The sequence below is a fragment of the Thermobia domestica genome, chromosome 8 (genome assembly GCF_964235325.1).
Source record: "Thermobia domestica chromosome 8, izTheDome1.hap1.1, whole genome shotgun sequence".
NCBI classification, from domain to species: Eukaryota; Metazoa; Arthropoda; class Insecta; order Zygentoma; family Lepismatidae; genus Thermobia; species Thermobia domestica.
The window spans coordinates 272,129,456-272,148,797 of NC_137461.1; the positions used below are offsets into that span (position 1 = coordinate 272,129,456).

Below are 19,342 nucleotides of genomic sequence, written 5' to 3' on the forward strand. Positions count from 1 at the left end.
TGAGTTAATGAGCTTTGTTCAACTACTCCGTATGCACAACCTCTATTTGTACATGTACAACATTTGTTCAAAAGTTTGAATTTACTTCCAAACTATGCTATGGATACATTTGGGAATTCTTATAGAACACCTACGTCCGTCAGTCCGTCTGTCTGTCAACAGGTATCAGAGCAAGAACGGTAAGACATCCACAATTGGTTGGAGTCTAGCGTTCTTTTCAGCATCGAGGATATACAGGGTGTTACAAAAAAAATTTCTCATTTTGATGTGAGGATATACAGGGTGCTACAAAAATTTGTCACAATCTTTTGGAAATAGATTCCTGACATCAAAATGAGAAAAAAAAAGCTCATATGAGCCTATGGTTGGAAATGCATAGTTTCGTAGTTATAAGATGCCGAAAACGTGAAAAGAAATTAATTTTAAAATTGAATAGTGCCACCACTATAGGACCTATCGTAGTCGGGTCAAGACATCACTGAGGAACTGGTATGTGAACTATGCAAATATCCATCTTTCAGAACCTCCGCTACTTACACAATCATTTTTTAGAGAGGTTGTCTGGGAGTACTTGATCACTCTCCACCTACCTCTCTCAAAATTGGTGTGCAAGTACTGGAGCATTCTTAAACATGGATATTTGGATAGTTCACATATCATTCCTCAGTGAACTCTGGACCCGACTACGAGACAGATCCCATAGTATGGAGTTATGAACTTTCAAAGTTCACTTGTTTAACGTTTTCGGCACCCTGTAACTCCGAAACTATTCACAGCACAGGTCCATATGAACTTTCTTTCTTATTTTTTTAAATGTGACGAATCTGTTCCCAAAATATTATGACACATTCTCATAACACCATATGCAAGACTTGGAGTTATAGTCTAACATGGGATTCGAACCACATGAGCTTCCACTGGGAATCAAACGCTGGTCTCCCGTACCAAAGTACGAGATATCAAGAAAAGTTCTAGTTGATCATCTCAGGAATAGATTCCATCTCCTCCTTTGACTGTGTATTCAAACTAAAAATGGCAGAAGCAACCATTTCAGTTTCGACGTTAATTATAACAGGGCAAAAACAGTTATAGCTAGCGAGAAGCGGTTTACTGAAATTAACTTAGTGCCCAATGATTACATTTCCTCTCCATCTTTACCTTTGTACTAAAGCCAGAAAAATGTGTAAATTACGGTTTCAACACTGATGGACATAGTAAAAAACAACTGTAAATAATGACGATCAGTATATATATATATATATATATATATATATATATATATATATATATATATATATATATATATATATATATATATATATATAAATAAAATTGAAAGTGACTATGTTTGTGACTCTTAATATCTTTAACCGTCCAACCGATCTCGATCAAATTTTCAACGTAGATGCTATTCTGGCCTGGGAGTGTTTTTAGCTGTTTACTTTGACGGTAGAACTAAGGGGAGGGGGAGGAGGGGGACATAGAAAAAATAAATAAAACTTAATAACTCTTGAACCACCTCACCAATCTTGATAAAATTTTCAATGTAGATGAGGTTCGGGACTGGGATAATTTTTATCATTTCACTTTAGCGGAACAACGTAGGGAAGGGAATTGAGGTGGAGTTATACAAAAATCAATAAATATAAAAATAAAAGTGACTATGTTCGTGAATTAATTACTTTTGAACCACCCGATCGATCTCAATCAAATTTTCAACATATATGAAGTTCAAACCTGGGAAGTTTCTTATTATTTCATTTTGACAGTAGATCTTAGGGGAGGGGAGGGGAGGAAGGAAAATATATGAAAATAAATAAAATTAAAAACTCTTGAACCACCCGACCGATCTCGATCAAACTTTCACCATAGATAAGATTCGAGCCTGGGATGTTTTATTCATTTCAATTTTACGATGCAACGAAGGGGAGGGGGAGGAAAGATGTATGTAAAAACAGTAAAAATAAAAGTGACTGTTTGTGATTTCATCACGCTTAAACCACCCGACCGATCTTGAAAAATTTTCAGACCTGAGGTGGTTATCAAATCACTTTAACGGTAGAACTTAGAGGAGGGGGAGGGGAAGGGATAAATCTATAAAAATAAATGAAACTTAATAACTTTTGAGCCACCAGACCAATCTTGATTAAACTTTCAACATAGATAAGGTTCGGGCCTGGGATGTTTTCGTTATTTCATTTTTACGGTGAAACCTAGGGAAGGGGGAGGGGGAGATATACGTAAAAATAATAAAAATAAAAGTGACCGTCTTTGTGACTTCATCACGGTTTAACCACAGGACCGATCTTAATCAAATTTTCAATGTGGATGAAGTTCGGACCTGGGGTGGTTGTTATTATATCACTTTGACGGTAGACCTTACGGGAGAGGGGAGAGGACAAATATATCTATATTATAAAATTGAAAGTGACTACGTTTGTGACTCTTAATCTCTTGAACCGACCGACCGATATTGATCAAATTTTCAACGTAGATGGGGTTCTGGCCTCGGAGTGTTTTTAGCTATTTACTTTGACGGTACAACTTAGGGGAGGGGAAGAAGGGGGACAGAAAAATAAATAAAACTTAATAACTCTTGAACCACCCGACCGATCTTGATCAAATTTTCAATGCAGATGGGGTTCGGGAATGGAATGATTGTTATCATTTCACTTTGACGGAACAACGTATGGGAGGGGGTGGAGGGGGAGATATGATGTTCAAATCTGGGAACTTTTCTATCATTTCATTTTGACAGTAGATCTGTGGCAGGGGGTGGAGGGGAAATATATGAAAATGAATAAAACTTAATAACTTTTGAACCTCCCGATTGATCTCGATCAAACTTTTGACATAGATAAGGTCCGGGCCTGGGATATTTTCTTCATCTCACTTTTACAGTGCAACGAAGGGGAGGGGGAAGGGGGAGATATGTGTAAAAAAAAAGTAAAAATAAAAGTGACTGTCTTTATGACTTCATCACGTTTAAACCATCCGACCGATCTTTAAAAAAAATCAACATACATGAGGTTCGGACCTGAGGTGTTTTTTATCATATCACTTTAACGGTAGAACTTAGAGGAGGGGAAGGGAAGGGGAGAAATCTATAAAAATAAATGAAACTTAATAGCTCTTGAGGCACCAGACCTATCTTGATCGAACTTTCAACATAGATAAGGTTCTGGACTGGGATGGTTTCGCTTTTTCACTTTTACGGCGCAACCTAGGAGAGGGGGAGGGGGAGATATATGTAAAAAGAAAAGATTAAAGTGACCGTCTTTGTGACTTCATCACGCTTAAACCATCTGACCGATCTTAATCAAATTTTCAATATGGATGAAGTTCGGACCTGGGGTGGTTTTTATGATATCACTTTGACGGTAGACCTTAGGGAAGCGGTAGGAGAGGGAACAAATATATAAAAATAAATAAAACTTAATAACTCTTGAACAACTCAACCTATTTCGATCAAATTTTCAACCTAGATTAAGTTCGAACATGAGATGATTTTTGTTATATCACTTTGACGATGTAACTTAAAGGAGGGGGAAAACATTAATAAATGATCGAAAATGATCGATATTAGTGTCGAATCTATAGTTTTTGAGGTCGATGAGATAAACAGTGACACTTCTGATGCCATTTAAATCCAAATTGAGTCCCGCAAAAATTGTGGGAGGGGAGGATATATATATATATATATATATATATATATATATATATATATATATATATATATATATATATATATATAATCAATATTACTAATATCAGTGTTGAATTAATGACTAAAAAGTGACTGACTAACGAAACATATTGCTATTTTTTCAAATTTAATATAAATATGAATAACTCGAGAACCAACAGGGAGGACGGTGGTACTTCTGGTTTTCTGGAATGTGAGGTCTCTAGTTCGATCCCCGGCTAAGTAGTTTTTGATCGAAAATATCGTATACGTGGTTTTCTCTGGGTTCCTTCGCTTCTTGCGACATTTCTATTCCACAAGTTCCTCCATCGTAATTCACTTGCCTTAATCCTCTCTTCTTTATAGCCGAAACAACATAATCGTGGGACGTTAAACTGGAAGATTTCGTTTTCATTTTTTCTCTATACTGTATATTGCAATCTTTCTAGTGTCAATGGAAAGCTTTACAGAAAACAGTATCATCAAATTTTAGGTTTATAAAATATCATTTTCTTCATTTTCTCGAAAACAGCGCATGAGGAAAATACTCGCCCTGTAATTTTGTTCAGCTGAATTAATCTATCGGTTGGTATTCCTCTTATCTTTTATTTTTTTTGTTATATGCCAAAATACTGAAGAATTAATTTTAAAAATCGAATAAATGTGTCATGATGAGGAGGAAGTATTCACTTAAATGTGTCATCGGTGAAACAAAGTTAGGAAACACTGTATAAAGGTACTGTCCAACATTCTCCTGGAACAACTGAAGAGAAACCTCGTGGAAATCAGTAAAGAAGATCAACGCGAAGTTGGAATACGGTACCATAATATTTCGATTTGAAAGCAAGAAAGCTAACCTTTAGACCAGCGTTTCTCAATCACTTTTTTTTGGGGGGGGGGGCACACCAAAGTACGTTTCAAATTTTCGCGACACCACTGCATATGGCTTTTTTTAGATGCAAAATAGCAAACATAAAAATACTACATTACATTTATTTTATTATGGAACGACTATGAGATACAAATCTCACAAGACTCTTGAATAACATAAAAGGAACATGATTCTTAAGCAGGAATATGAGAAAGAAATATTACTATCAGAAATACTACCTAGGTATAACAAGACATCAAACTTAAAATCTCGCGACACACCAGTGTGTTGCGACACAGCGGTTGAGAAACGCTGCTCTAAATTACGCACTCTAGGAATTACATAGCAATAGCAATAATACAGAATCAACAAAGTATTATTAATTTTACTAATAATACATTTTATTAATAACATATTCATTCAGACAAAAGTACTGTTAATTTGCAAAAGCCTTTGTTTCAGAAAAGAGAGAGAGAAGACGTTATTTTGTTTATTTTTAGTTGCAACAAAATTAAAACAAGGCAAAAGCAAAATCACAGCCAAAGTTAGACGAATGTTATTAATTAAAAGAATGGAATATTTTTTTTTCTTTAAAATAAACTGGAGTCAGCAAAGTTAAAGTACATTTTTAAATTTAAAACTTTTTGGTGAAACAAAGGCAGGAGTAGGGTTGAAAAGTTTTGCAACATATATTCCAGCAAATCTACGTTTAATAATAATAATAATAAAAAAGAAAATGTAGCATCAGAAACATACATACATTAAAAAAGAGAAGAAGAGTGGTATACCGAGATATCACAAAGCAACCATGGCAAATACAAGTTTCATATTATAACTTTGTTGATAAATAACAAGGGAAGAATAAAAACAAAAGCATCTCTATTCAAAATGGAGACGTATGCTATTTTTTTCCTCTTTCTTATTAAATTTCACAGCATATCCTTTTTAGGTACAATGTTTGTGTAATATGGTATAAAGTAATGTTTAATTAAGTTTGAAAAATTGCTTTTGAACTACAAATACAGGCATCAGCTACTACAATCATAGTTTTACTTAGTTTTTGGATCTTCATGCACAAACATGACACGAAAGCATTATTTACACGGTAATTATATAAAGCATGAAAGGAAAAAAGTTAACAAAATGTTTACTGTTTCTATAAAAGAAGGCTTTTTGTATGAACTATATGAATACTGTATGTAGCAATCATTTTTAGAACTACTACAAACGATATTTACTTCAGCTACAAAGTGAAGGCAGCTTTTATTTCTACGAGATAAGGCTATTCTCCTCATGGTTAGGGTTAGCCACGAAACGATATGAGATACAATTTTCGGGACGAGGCTGAGCTCTTCTAATACATACAAACAGATACACATTTCGAGATGAGACAACAGTTGTAGACACCTTTCTGAGACAAGAAGCCTTACCACTTGTCTTGTAGCAAACAATACTCACGGCCCAAGAAGGAATCCTTTTATTGCTTTGGACTTTAGCGTGTTCGTTTACCGATGGGGCCACTTGGTCGGAAAAGTGTAAAAGGTTTTTTCAAGCCAGCCCTCCTGGATAAGGTATTCCTCATTCACACCAGGCAAATGCTGGGATGGTACCGAACATACAGGTCACTTCCTTCCTTCCCTTTTCTCGGAGAGTTTGGCTACGAGCATATAATTTGAAGTACTCGCCAACTACCTCTTTAAAAATTTTTGAGAAAGTACCACAGGATTGTGAAATATGGATATTTGGACAGGACACATACTAGTTCCTAAGTGAAGTCTTCATGCGACTACGGTGGGTCCCGTAGTATTGGAGCTACGGAGCTTGAAAGTTCATTTTTCATGTTTTCGACAGCCTATAACTCGGAAATGACGGATTCCAGCACCCAGGTTGGTCTATACTTTTTGTCTGATCTTGGTGTCAGGAATCACCTCCCAAACATTGTCGATGTTGTTTTGAAACACCCTTTACATATATATATAGCTAGAGAGAGAGAGAGAGAGAGAGAGCTATACTCTAGAAATATACGTAGTATCTATGAACTTGCTTTCGATTACAAAGAAAAGAGTAGTCAAAAGTAGTTGAGGGAAATAACACCTTTTATGTCCCTTTTTCGCCATATATTTAACACTTTTCCCTCCTTTTTCTGCTATGAAAACTGCCTCTACAAATCGTAAACCTGGTGATAACGCAAGTGAGACAGATGGAGCAATGCACGTCCAAAGTATCTTAATGGTAAATATTATGATCGTTTTATGACGGATTTCGAACAAATAGGAACAAAAGATATACGAAATTGATTTTTTTTCTAAAAGGATCTATTTCGAAACATGCTTAGACAAATATCAAATACAACCACGTGCAAGGTTTTCAACTAACGTAAAGATCGTAAGATTGTTTACAATAGTAATTTTATATCTCAAACCGTTCCTGGCATATGGAAAATAATGGAAGAGATTGTCATACTCCTTAAACTGACACACTTGTTTGAATTTTTTAAAAAACAATTGTTGCTTTTCTTTGCATCTATAAAGTACCTGAGCAATAATTTTTGGTAGTCTGAAATTACAAGTCCTCAAATTAAACAGTGTTGCTTATTTTATCAGTATTTGTCTCATATCTCCGTAATAGTTTGATATATCAAATTCCTGTGAATAGTATATTATGTTCTTTACACTATTGAAAACCATTTATGCGATTAGATATATGTAGTGTTTATCTAAGCATTTTTTAAAAAAAAGCCTTATAAAATTTTGAATCCCTTCCAACAGTGCCTTTATTTTAGAATAATGGTATCGTATTAAAATATTATGTTAGTAAGGCTATTGTAGGATTGTAATCCTGTATGACTTTCACAAATAAATAAACAAACAAATAAATAAAGTGTTAGAATACAGTAATTACCGTACAATTTCCATCACTGTAAAACGTGCCAACAGTGCCTTTATTTTAGAATAATGGTATCGTATGAAATATTATGTTAATAAGGTTATTGTAGGATTGTAATCTTGTATGCCTTTTACAAATAAATAAATAAATAAATAAATAAATAAAAGTGTTTCTGGCTTTTCGAAATAATGTCACACCATGGTCATAGTATTCGACCCTACACTACTGTTAAAAATACTTTCTTAAATCTAAGAAACTGTTTCTTATCTGTGCACCAAGAAAATCTTTTCTTAGAAATAAAGAGTTTGAAATTCTCATTATTGAGAAATGAAGAAAAGTAGAAGAGGTTGTATGAAGCGGAATGAGAAAATATAATGTTGCTTTTTCAATGAATGAGAATTGCTAAATCTCATTTCTAAGAAAATATTGTCTCGGTACACAGATAAGAAACTTTTTCTCAAATTTAAGAAATTATTTCTTACACTGTTAGGCACTTTTGTTGTGCATTGATCTTTTCGTCTCATTCGTGTTGTTACCAGTCGTCTCGTGTAGCGTAGTCGCTAACTCTCTCGCCTTTAGTGCAAGCAGTCCAAGGTTCGATTTCCGGCGGGAGAATTCGGTCGAAAAAGTGTAACAGCTTTTTCAGGCCAGCTCCTGAGTGACATTTAGCTGGGTTTTCCTTATTTATATCAGGGTAATCTCAAACCGGTTATTTCCTCCCCAACTCTCTGGGCAATGTGATTGCCGAGGGACGTTATATGTGACGGGCTAACATGGCCATAGTTGCCGACAGTCCATAAATCTAATCCCTCATCCTAACACAGGGTGGGGCAAATAAAAGTGGCCGGACGAGTGGATACGATTGAGGTGAATGCATGCATGGAACCACGCCTCGTGACGCGCACACCACGAGTACACACACCACCCGTTCAGATCTTAGTGTAGGCTGTGTCAGTGTGAGTTGAGCAGTGCATAGGTGAAGATGGTACTCACAGTGGAGCAGAGGGTGTTCGTTGTGGAAAGTTACATGAGAACAAATTCGTGAAAAGAGGGTAGTCAGTCGTTTGCTCATGAATTTCATGATATCAAAGTGCCAGTAAAGAGTGCAATTAGTCAGAAAATGGCATCAGACAGGCTCTGTTTTGAACGAGGCAAAAAAAAAAAAAAAAAAAAAAAAACTTCCGAAACATGTCCGAACACCTGAGATTGCGATCATTTTCATTCATGTGGTCATTCAAGAGATGAATGATGGTCATTTTCAACATCTGCTGTAAGCAGGTTAGCGAACTATTTCTTTTCTTTTGCTGTGTTTCTTTGTACTCTGGAACTCTGTTCTCCGGGCTACTTTTATTTGCCCCACCCTGTATAAACGGTGTTGTTACCAGGGTTATAATTTTTAAGGGCAGTTTTCATAGGAAACAAGAAAGGGGAAAAATATTAAAATGAAGTGTAAACAGGGCAAAAGAGGTGATATTTCCCTTAACTAATTTTGGTAATTTTCCTTTTATATAACTAAAATCAACTTGAATCTAATTGAACTAAATACAAACGATGTATATGTCTATAATACTGGACAGAACATAAAGGAACGAAAAACATAAAACTAAGTGACTTTGTATTGAGAGATAAAACATTTATGGAGATACTAAAATTTATTTCCGCTACCACAGAAACCTGTAAGACAAACTTCGAATTCACTTACAATGGTAACGCAATAGGTTTTCCAAATTCGACAACATTCGGATTCTTTATTAGATTAACTCCAGATTCTCTGCGGTGAAAACAATGTAATTGTTATCTCATATATGTAGATTGCTCATTCTTCCTTTTCTAAGAATTCCCGGTAGAGGCACTCGATCGAAAAAGCGTTTTAAGGCCAGCCATCCTGAATGACGTTTTCCCCATTCACACCAGGCAAATGCCGGGGTGGTACAGCCAGCCACAAAAGTAATTTCCCCCTAAACTCTCTAATTCCATTACTTGGGGTCGAGGTCATTTGCGGTTGTGAGAACGCCTAGAAAGATGCAACCCAACTTACATGTAACTTTTCTCGTTACTGACAGCAGTTGGTAGCACTGAGTCAAGTCTGTATGGAAGTAAAATTGTGAATAGATGACGCACGAAACATTTCTCCATTCCGGGATCAATCTCTCTGGTTCAGAGCGTGTTGTCCAATGAACATCATGCATATGTTAATCTCAATATTGCTGTGTATCTAATGTATTTTTTCATTATATACTGTATATTCAAAGAAATAAAAACACTGATCAAATATGAATCAGAAAATGCTTGAAAGTAGATGAAAATATCAAATCTAGACAACTACTGGAAATAACTTTGTAAATGATTGCCTCCCTTGAAAGACCTTCCCCAATTCTCCTCATTTCAACATCTTTTTTCTTTCTAGGGAAGACAAGATCTTGCTTATCACACTGAGTATGCATTGAAATTGAAATTGAAACAGGAACACTTGAAAAATTTTCAGCCTCGCCGGGATTCGAACCCGGGTCTACCGAACAGAAATTCATAAAGATTAAGAGAAAGTTGAAGAGATGGGGCCCAATAATAAGAAATCAACTTTTTCTAGGGGCCCTAATAAGCTTATTAATGCTTGCCCCCAGAACAGAGTTGAGTTGATTTTGAGTTTAAAGTCCCGTTCGGCAGCGAGTATATGAGACGTGGACCTACCGATTAACGTGGAATCCTAACTACATGAGCTCCCGCTGGGAATTGAACCCGGGTCTCCCACGTCAAAGACCCCCCTCCAGAAAAGAATCTAAGTTACGGTGCTGGTCATCAGTTGCAGGTATGGTTCCGATTTACATTACATTTCGTCTTTAATATAACTTCTAATTTTCAAAGAAGAAAAGACGCCAGAAATTATTTTCACATTCCTTAAGTTGTATCAACACGTGAAGAAATAGACAGTTCTATGTTTATGTTCCATAACTACTAGTTTATTTTCTTATATTCATATAAGGAGTTTGTGGCAAATTGAGTCCACAAGATTATGAGGCTGCTGATCGTGAGGCGCAATCCACTAGGGGTTCGAATTCCTCTGAAGAGCAAGGTCGGAATTTTAATTGACCTCAGTATATCTGTGTTCGTGTTCCTGTAGTGTATGGAATACGTCGAAAGCACATCAGGTGCCAGTGGCATACAATACTCCGGTTGGGGTGATTTCTTGAAAAAAAAAAAAATTGTGAAAGCAGGAAACTCTCACTGTAGCTACTTGGGTTTAAATCCCGTAGTGGTAATTAGTGAATTCAGTAATTACATACTTTTACGATTCCAGTGTAATAATGCTGAATCTTTCTGATTTCAGTCATGATAAAATAGTAAAGTATAATGCAGAAAGAATAGTCCAGAGAAGTCAACTTTAAATTGACACTCATATATATGGAGGCACTGCTATATGCTCTCGCCTCGGGCCCTGATTTTTCACGGTACGGCATTGGACAGATACTTATATTTATTGGGAATCTGGTGTTTCAGGGCACTGGATTATTTTTTTAAGTTAATTAATTTAACGAACCTTCCTCAGTACCTTGTTTCCTATTTTTACGCGTTTTACTCACTTTCACAGTTTATCCACTAACTCTTTAAGAAGAGGGACAAAAACACAGAAACATGAAGGACAGTAAAAATCACAAACACTATTCGCGCGTTCTTCCTTTATCTGAAGTAAAATAATAAAATATGGTGAACATGCAATTTTGGTCTTCCATTTTCTATGTGGTGTCGAATCCAGAGATGGAGTTGGTCAGCATGTGACCCACTGCGACCCATCATCCACCGTGACCCACTGCGACGCACCACCCACCGTGACCCACCACTCACTATGACGCACTCTTAACCACCGACCCTCTCTGCTCGCTGCATTGTGGACAGCATCTTCTGACGCGACAAAACGCCAATGAACCACAAAATTACTCCCCCAAAATATGTTAAGTCGCCTATATATCTGATTTGATTACATTAAGGTGAGTCTAAAAAACACTAAAAAATACCAGAAAAGTATCCCGGAGGAGGCTCGAACACCAACCTTATGACTACTGGGCGGGTGTTCTTCCGACTTCGCCACGGAGACGATGAAGGAGACGTCGCTTGTAAATGGATAAATCGTTGAGATCGTTTTAATTTGGTCTATCAGAGTGCTCTTTTAACCGCATACATGAGACGATAATTGTTTGGAATAAGATAAAATGCGTTCGCCATGTAATCTTGTAACAAAATTACGCGTGTCTATTTACTTTATTTCATAATTCTCGCATACTCACTTTCTAATGATTGACGACAGTTGCCATCTAATTAATACAATTATTGCACTCGCGATTTTTCACTTCAGGATGTTAAGGCAGAGGTTATTCTTGTCCCCAGAAGCTCAATTTAGGAGCAATTCGTCAGAAAAAATAATATATAATAAAAACCGCATGCACATGACTGGCAACAGTTCGTGTTGGTCCCTTCGCGATTCTCCGCGACGAATCGAAGGAGCGCGGACCAAAACGAAGTCCTCGATGGGACGCGGTGGTAACTTCAACACCCCGACGCGAGATACCTGTTTCGACTCGACAAAACCCTGCCAGCAGTGGGACACTAGCGTCAATAATCTCTAGCGACACTCGTGTCTATATTGACGATCGGCGTTTACTCGGAAGTGGGCCACTAGGTGTTGGCGACATTTATGGCATGGGGTAGATCTATTTTCATATAGCCTCGCTGCTGAAAGGGACGTTAAACTCAAAATCAACTCAACTCAACTCAACTCAACAAAAGTCAAGTCCCGGCCAGGCTGAAACTTTTTCAAGTTTTCTTGTTTCAATTTCAATTTCAATGCATACTCAGTGTGATAAGCAAGATCTTGTCTTCCCTAGAAAGAAAAATATGTTGAAATGAGGAGAATTGGGAAACGGCTTTGCTGATGACGTAGGCTCAACTTGAAGAACATTTTGTGATACTTTCTTCATTGAGCAACGTGTATATAACTTCTTTTCGAGTAAAACAAGGAAATCTCAAGTAAGAGGAGAATTGGGGAAGGTCTTTCAATGGAGGCAATCATTTACAAAGTTATTTCCAGTAGTTGTCTAGATTTGATATTTTCATCTACTTTCAAGCATTTTCTGATTCATATTTGATCAGTGTTTTTATTTCTTTGAATATACAGTATATAATGAAAAAATACATTAGATACACAGCAATATTGAGATTAACATATGCATGATGTTCATTGGACAACACGCTCTGAACCAGAGAGATTGATCCCAGAATGGAGAAATGTTTCGTGCGTCATCTATTCACAATTTTACTTCCATACAGACTTGACTCAGTGCTACCAACTGCTGTCAGTAACGAGAAAAGTTACATGTAAGTTGGGTTGCATCTGTCTAGGCGTTCTCACAACCGCAAATGACCTCGACCCCAAGTAATGGAATTAGAGAGTTTAGGGGGGCATTACTTTTGTGGTTGGCTGTACCTAACTTATAGGTCCCAGGCCACTTCCTTCCTTCCCTTTCCTCTGATAGTATGGTTGCAGAGGGACGTCATCCCTCATACGTGACGAGCTAAATGGACTTAGATGTTTTTGCAAGTTTTTAATGGTAGCCGCTACTGTATTTGTAACCAAACAGTTTTGTCTAGAATCTTTTCTGGTTGAAGAAATCACATGCGAAATGTTGAAATTGAAGAAGCTGGCTGTGTATTTGGAAATTGCAGCTGCGTCTTATGGATCAAGAGAAAACACAATCTACTTGATCTTGTCACAATTTACGCAAGCAAAGAATATACTTAACCCATGATGAGTATAAAATTTAAAATAAAATTTTAAAAAGTAGCAATAAAAGAAAAAAGACGGTTAAAGGCGAGTTAAGGTCATAAAGACCTCAACATAAAAAAAAAAAAAGATACTGCGAAATTATTTATATTTTCAACTGGAAATACCATACAGCTGGATTCTTTCGGAGAGCCCTGTTTTACTCTAAAAGGAAAAAGTGTCAACCTAGAAATTCTAATCTTAGATATTACTGTTGTAGAAGCCTACAAAGTTAGTTAGTTTTTTAAATGTGATACTGTATCGTCTTAATTGGTAGTACTGAATAATAAGTGTGATACTGTAAATCTTAGTCCAATCTGTAAATTTGAAATATGTAATAATCTGACGTACTGCTATTTGAATATAAATTCGGTTGGCAACACTGTTAAACAGGTTGTATTGCAGAATATGTCGAACAATGTCCCTTTGTTAAAATTTGCCTTGATTTCAGCGTTTCTTGTCTATTAATTTAGAGGTGGCAAGGGCATTTCAAGATTAATGGTCCACCCTGTATATGAGTGTTAATATGACAGAGTATGAACTTACTGAATCGCATGTTTACCAATATGTGAATAGAATTGAATGTCAAGAAGAAGGCGACACTAATTTCTTCGTACCTCAAGTTACTTCAGATGTAAACAATGGTTGCTTTATTTATTTATTGACTTAACATTACATTAAGAGGATCATTAAAGTCAATTGAAGTGCCCAAATTCTCTTCCGGGATTGTATCATTCTTACATCAGCAAAATGAATTTTAGGAACATTAGGTCACGTTAGGGAATGCGAAACGTCCCTTATTTATTAAATCATTTAGTGAGAAAAGTAAACTGTAAGCTTCCTCGATATTATAGGACAATGAAGACAAACTCAAGTCAAGCATCTCTTTTAAAGAATTCTAACTCTGTCGTAATGAATACAAACTTTTTCCACTTACATGCACTCTGACAAAAAGTCCATAGCGTAGCAAGTTGATTTACTTGGCGTAGGTTAGGTCAGAATTTCTCAACCACTCTGTGCCGCGACACATTGTTGTGTCGCGAATATGTTAGGTGTGTCGCGAGATTTTTAATGTCGTAAAGAAATTATCTTTATAAGAAAATAAACAAATATATTGAAAATCGACTTGATTTCACACTTGTCTTCCAAGTTTAAAGCTGGTAAGTTTGTTTTTAACGCGGTTCACTTTTGTTTGGAATGAAACACTGGACATGGGAGTGTGTGTGTCAAGAGTTCGTCCACGCATGCGATATGCTTTGCAAAAATCGGCAGGGACAAATATCTCACTAGTTTTAAGTTTGATGTCTTCTTATATTTCCGACGGTAATATTTCTTTCTCATATTCCTGCTGAAGAGTCATAAGTTTTTTTTATGTTAATATGTTTCTACTCAAATGTCTTACGTAGTTTGTTTCTGAGATTTGTCTCATAGTCGTTCCATAATTTTGAAAAATGCATTGTTTATGTGTTCCCTTTTTTTGTATCTAGAAAAAATAATCACATGTAGAGGCGTGGTGAAAGTTTGAACGTACTTTGGTGAACCCCCCCTCCCCAAAAAAATGAAAAACGCTGGGTTAGGTCACCAACAGAAATCAGAAATAATAATAATTAACAGTGTGGAGTGTCATTGACCTAGTTCGGAGTGCTAAGGAGATTCGATCCTTTTTCCCCAGAATACATTATCTATCTTATAGATTTCGTAATTATTAAACTAAATTTTGGTAGATGCAGAGGAAATTCTGTTGTCCCCCTGCACTTACACACATACAAACAGTTTACCCTACTCCTGTCTGTTGCAATCCTGTTGACTACTGAAATAAATTATCATCTTGTTTGTTTGTATAAACATAATGATATTCTGTTGTTGAATTTGTACTGTAGTTGATATACATGCTTGCCAAAGGTTATGAGTTGTATTTATTTGCTTTTGTAGTTCCCTCAAGCAAGATTACCAGCCGTCTCATTTCCAGAGAAAATGATTCGTGGCCCGACGAGGCTCTGTCAGGACTTCGAAATATAATTATGCATAGTCTTCAAAATAAAAAAAGGAAACCTCTCTACAGAGGTAGGCAGGTAGATACGTATCATAGTCTGTTATATATATATATATATATATATATATATATATATATATATATATATATATATATATATATGTGTGTGTGTGTGTGTGTGTGTGTGTTACAGACTTAGCACATATATTTGTACAGTACTGAAACACTTAATATAGACTAAAGATTTGACCTTACTCATGGTCTGTACTATTTCTTTTCTCATAAAAAGAACTTAATTTTATCATTTTTCGTGAGAACATATTGTGTAGGTGTCAATACTTAAAAATTATTTATCTTTTTCTTTCGGCTATAGAGTAAAACACGTTCGATTCCATATAAACATAATGTCTAGTATTATTGTACACCCCCAAAACCTTAGACACCTTCCAACAATAATTTCTGGGTGTGAGCCTGATTGTAGTGAAGAGGTATCAGTATTTTGTGGAAGAGTAGATGCTCATCATGAAACCTATTGGGTTTGTGGTTTCATCAGATTTGACTTCACCTGAACTTTTCCTATGCAATCATCTTTTAAAAAGTCAGTGTCTACATGAACAAACCAAGTACATTGGATGAGTTATAAGCCGACACAAGATTTAGGCAGGCACCTTCAGAAACATGCAATATTGTGCACATTTGTGTTCATAGTTTAGGAAGGACATATCCAGCACCTTCTGTGTGAATCGTGTTTCGTTTCGTTGTTTATACGTACACGTATGTTTTATTTCCTCTAGTACTTTTTTCTAAAATAGCTTTAACCGGGGCTACCTTCGAGTGGGACTACGTATAGGGTTCCTAGGGTATCGGGTCTATATGATATACATTGTCTCACTTTCCTTTTATCAATTAAATACAATTCCCGCTTCACTAGAAAGATTTGTATGAGAAAAGACGCCTGGTACTTTCTCTCCCAATTAGCTGCAAGAAGTGCCCCTATATTTTGCTTTAGAAAGATGCCACCCTTTGTTGGAGGGGTTAAAATAAGAGGCTATTATGATACGAAAGGGATAATTACCTAGGTATAATGTGATTGGTTGTTGTCGCATCTCTGGAATTGAAAAGACTCATTAGTACCAACGAGTTGTGTTTCATGTATGGATATTTAGTATTGTTAGCGTAAAGCGGGTCTAGTATCTCAACGTGTGCAGCCCTGATCAGAATATAAGTTTCTGAGTAAGGCGATTAAGTGGAAGAATTGCTTGGATACAACTGCTTTAGCTTAATTTAATTTCCGCTTCATCAAATCCATAGAGGGTAATGTGACTTTTGGCAAAATCTGTATATATTAATCATTCATCTGAAACGTGAAGCAACTAAGACAGGATCTGAAACAAAAGTACCTCCTCTGGTATACTTTACTAAAATTTTGTTCTCTTAATTCTTCAGTTCATTGAAATAGCACTTTATCTGATCTTTAATACGCTTAAAATTCAATAGCATAACCACATGAGAATATTATAGTGAGAGTGCATTAATTACCTTTCAGCACATCCTTATGAAGAGTTATGTTTTAATTATCTTGGTACACATCTACACAGGGAGGCCAAAAGTAGGTATACAGTCCCATACTGTTCATCTCATTGCTTTTTATATCATTTCTTATTGTTATTCATCAGGTAGACTTAATTTCTTTATTATTTGTTCTTAATGTCTCTTTACTTACGTCTCAAGCTCGGAACAGCCAAAGCAAATAAACCTATAAGCTAGAATGTCATACTTGATCAATGCAGGGGTATATACCTACTCTTGGGCCACGGCCACCCTGTACAAAGTTCTGGTTACGCCTATGCTCAAGTTCATTTATTTTATTAATAAATGAACAAAAAATGAAATGAATTGAAATCTTTCAGTTTAACGTCCCGCAAATTACGCCCTTTAGGCTAAGGGACACCATGATTAAGGATGAAGATGATGGAAGAATTGGTGGAATGAAAAAGTAGGAGGAAACGGGAAAATCCCGAGAAAACTCATGGACACAAAGTTGTTCACCACAAACTTACTTGGGCGGGGATCGAATCAGGGATCCTCAGCTCGAACCAGGGACATTGAGACACCGTCCCCACCTTAAAAGAACTAGAGCAGGGGCGTACCTACGTGAAGTCCACCGAGTCCGGACTTCCTTCGCTATACTTTGTCACTCGACACACAGTTGTATGCGTCAGTACTTAAAAATTACTTATCTTTTTTTTTCCGGTTGTAGAAAAACACCCGTTCGATACCACATATATAGTGTCTTGTATTATTAAGCTATTGGACACATTTTGTGAAGAAATTGTCTTCTTCATACTGCCATAGAAGGAAAGATGGAAGGAAAGCGAGGCATACGAAGAAGAAAAACACAATTGACCGATGATTGAGAAACAGGAGTAAATATTGGGAGTTTAAAGAGGAAGCTGAAGATCGAAAAATGTGGAAGAAACATTTCTAGGAGGCTTAAATCTAAATTAAAAAAAAAAAAAATCTCATTAGTCTCAGGACGTGCCGAAAGACAGAAAACTTAGTAATAATTATTATTAAACTCCCACACTAAAAAAAAAAAAAAAAAAAAAAAAAAAAATCTGAGTGTGCTCCTGGTAGCATAGTTGAGGCGAGGCTAGGCTAGGCTCAGCGATAGAAAGTCGAGAATGTACACACACTTAATTATACGTGTATTATAATCCAGATCACAAACATTTCAAGGAATAAAGTTAAATATTCAGAAAATTATGTAAAACTTATACAGTATGGTATCTATCATACAGTATTAACATAAGTTTTTTATATTATTTATTTTGAAGTTTCAAATTTATTTTCATTCTGTCTGAATATTCGGTTAGAAAACATTCGTCCCACTTCAGGAAGATGGGTTCACACATAACGGCTAGAGGTTAGCCACAAACAGTAATGGGAGAGAAAATATAGATGGGAGCTGTCAACCCTGTTATTTGAGTTTGGATGCGTTCTTCCTTCAGCAATTCGTCAAGAGGTGACCCAAGGGAATTGAAGGCTTGGTTCCAACGAACCTTTGATCATTTGTCACTGTTCTGACCTTGCACGATCAATTTCCCGCCAACCACATCATGGAACACAAATTTTAATGACAAAGAAAACAGAGTTGCCACACTTATTGAATAGACAATGTTTCCTTTCTATCTATAGACATGACGTAAAGCACTTATTTTAAAGAGTAAATACCTCGGCGTTTGCCCGGTTCATTCCCGTTGTGCCTACTTCCCGTTCTGCCTACAGACCCTCCAGCACTTTAAAGAAAATATTTTTAATTATCTTATCTCTAGGCAGAACGGTAATTCCCGTTGTGCCTACTCTTTCGAGACGGGGAATTATGTGCAGGGAGGAATTTTTGTAGGGAATATTTCTTTAGTATTTCTAAAAGCTTCTGTAAAAACAACCACCACCTCTACAAGTTTCATCATACATGGAAAATTGGTTGACTCAGTTGCAAGAATGTTAGACATTGTATGTGAAACAAACATTAAAAAAAAAAAAAAAGATCTAATATCAAGCAATTTCAGAACAAAATTTTATTTGGGTTTCCAGTAGTTTACCTCCAGCATGCTAAGACTTGCAGTACTAAAAAATGCCACAGTTCACATCCCCAAGACATGTCTGGCCAACTATTAAACAAACAACGCAAGAGGATGCATAAGGCGGCCTTTAAAAAGAGTGTTTGTCTCCATCATATCTCTTTCCTCGAATTGATTGATTCAGTTGCCAGTAACCCGTTTGACATTGTATCTGAAACGAACACGAAACAGACTTACTTCGGGCTAATATCAATTCATTTCACAACCGAATTTTAATCGGTTTTCCAGTAGTTTATCTCCAGCATACTAAGGCTTGCAGTACTAAAAAGTGCCACAATTCACATCCTCAAGACATGTTCGGCCATACATTAAACAAACAATGCAAGAGGATGCATCAGGCGGCCCTTTTGAAAAAAAAGAGCCTTTGTCTTTTACATCACTGCTCCTTCTTTGGCATTACCTTAACAGGTAATTTGTCTTCTAACACGATTCTATACTACATGCAATGTTA

General features: G+C 36.3%; 1 protein-coding gene across 1 annotated transcript in view; it reads right to left on the reverse strand.

The window, feature by feature from the left end:
• LOC145693636 (uncharacterized) overlaps positions 1–19,342 on the reverse strand; it is a 265,246-nt gene that overhangs the window by 89,899 nt on the left and 156,005 nt on the right. The window lies entirely within an intron of this gene.